Source organism: Astatotilapia calliptera, chromosome 2 (genome assembly GCF_964374335.1).
Source record: "Astatotilapia calliptera chromosome 2, fAstCal68.1, whole genome shotgun sequence".
NCBI classification, from domain to species: Eukaryota; Metazoa; Chordata; class Actinopteri; order Cichliformes; family Cichlidae; genus Astatotilapia; species Astatotilapia calliptera.
Genome location: NC_137423.1, coordinates 15356915 through 15359450, shown reverse-complemented (window position 1 = coordinate 15359450; position 2536 = coordinate 15356915). Strand labels below are relative to the sequence as shown.

Sequence of the window (2536 nt, the reverse complement as noted above, 5' to 3'; positions counted from 1 at the left end):
GTAACATACAGTAACATTGAGTTGTGATTTGAAATAATGAGTTACTTAGGGATAATTTATTCATCATCTATCACTATTAGCTAACTGTTCAAACATACCTCTGAATTAGTTCCAATGTTTCAGGAGTATCGGAACAGTTGAGACAGATTTTTTCTAAACACTGGGTCTCTGTGGCTTTTAAACCCCAAAACACGCTGCGCCAAAAATTGGTCCACCCCAAGGATCGGGTCCCCCGACACAAACAGAGTAACATAGTGTACACTGTTAAGTGCCAGGAGGATTGCCAGGATTTATACATCGGGGAAACCAAACAACCAGAAGAGCTACCTCGTCAGGCCAGGACTCTGCAGTCTATTTACACCTACAGGCTAGTGGACACTCTTTCAAGGATGAGAAAGTACACATCCTGGACAGGGAAGAACGCTGGTTTGAGCGTGGAGTCAAGGAGGCCATTTACGTGAAAAGGGAAAGACCATCTCTGAATCGAGGAGGGGGCCTAAGGGTACATCTTTCGCCATCTTACAATGCTGTGATTGCAGCCATTCCCCAACTTTCTGTGAATGGTACTCATGGCCATTGATCAGTGGTCTTTGATCAGTGGGTTTTGGTCAGTGGTTGTTGATCAATGGTCATGAGAATTTGCATAATTATGATTAAGGAACTGACCTCACAGCCCATTGTTCCTTCAGTGGGCTGGTTTCATTCATTATGCAAATGTACTGTTTATAAGATTGGGGAAACCTGCAGTCAGCTGAGACTGAAGAAGTCACTTGGATGAGTGACGAAACGTTTCTCCCAGAAAACGCTACGTCCAGATGAACAGAATCAACTTTTGGAGATTTATTTTCCTGGATGATTGAGAATGCATCAAGACATATTAATGGCCTTATGTAAATAAGTCCGTTTTAACATATTATAATTGTACATAATTGGGAATTATTGTGCACATTAAACACACCTAACAAAGAATCAGCCCAATTAAATTACCGGAGATGAATCAACTGTATGGTTATTTTGGAGTTTATAGTTTGTGCTGCTGTTAAACTTTACAGTATTGACTTCAGTATTTTTGCTGTTGGTGTTGCTAGACTACCATTTTGATCAGTAATATGTAATGTGAAATTTGATATTTTTACTTTGCTGGATTCACTGAGACACATGTCCAACAACCTTGGTTTATAAAGGAAATTACAGAAATTTGAGCTAACAAAACAGAGACTGGATACCCGTGTCCACAAAAAGCTCCTGTGCCAAACAGAAATTTTAATATGGTCTAATCAGCTCTATTTCACGAATGACTTCTTACCAAGCATAATCAGCCTTGGGGTGCTTGGCAGGTTGATCTCTGCTTCAAGGGACATCCTGGTAGATGTTTCCTGCCAGAAAGAGGACCAAGACATTTTATGTAACAAAAAATACAAAAAACAAAACAGGACAGCAAGCAACAGCATTAAACATAGAGCTGTATGAAAAAAGCTTACATCTGCTAAGACAAAGAGGGAGTCTTCCTTGTAATACTTCATCATGAGAAGTATGGCTGCTGTGCCAACCTTGTTGTTGGTCAAAACTCCCTCACTTTCTATCTACTGGATGAGTGTCCTTATACCAAGGTTCCATTTGAGCTTCTGGCTAGAGAAATAGTTAATAATCCTTCTGCCTTTGGTTATGAGGGCCTGACCTAAGCGCTCACTGATATCGATGCCTGTGAGTTTGTAAAAGTGGTTCGAAAGACCTTTCCAAGTAAACAAGAATGGCCACTGCTCCTGAATTTCAGCTACTGAAAGTGAGGGACAACTGTTGATAAGCTGCCGCTGAGAAATATATGTGAGGCACATGAAGTCATCCACATCAGGTCTCTCCACAGCTCCAGGTCCTTCTAAATTAAATATTGTTAACAGGATGTGTTTCTTTTCCTCCAAAGAAGCTTGTGTTTCCCCCTAAGGAAGTTCAACTGGCTGCCAATTTATACAACCATAGCTATCAACAAGGCATCTAACTTTTTTAGGTGAGGTTGCATTACTGCTGGGATTACAGTCTTCCTCATTCCTGGTTCTCTTTGTTTGACGAAGTCTATGTGTTGTATTATCTTGATTAACATGTTCAACTCTAGATTTGATGCTTCTTAGTAGTGAATAATGTCCACAACCCAGTCTTTCTCCCTTTTCAGTAAAATCTGCAAATGTTTGAGGGTATCTGTTTACAATGATCTTAGCAACCTCTTCACTGGACGCACGTTTAGGGTTTCTGCAGTTAACTTGCATGGCCTCCACAACAATTCTAACCATACTTCTCCTTTCCTCTGGATGACCTCTGTCTCCTCTTGTGATTGCATGCGACAGTTGGAGTGGAAATCTTTCACAAGCTCCAGAGTAATGGCGTCATTCAAATTCTTTGGTCTGCCATCTAAAAAAAGAGAGAGAGAGAGAGAGAGATCAATGGAAAAGCAACTTCATATGGCTATTTCAACAAATATGTCCTCACTAAAAGATGAACACTGCGATTAGGATTGAGTACTAACAGAAAGGCAGTTTTGGGG

The 2536-nt window shown here is 40.5% G+C and overlaps 1 pseudogene; it reads right to left on the bottom strand.

Moving 5' to 3' along the window:
* Window positions 1-1090: 1090 nt before the first annotated feature.
* Window positions 1091-2285, bottom strand: LOC113028160 (uncharacterized; annotated as a pseudogene).
* Between the last annotated feature and the right edge of the window lie 251 nt (window positions 2286-2536).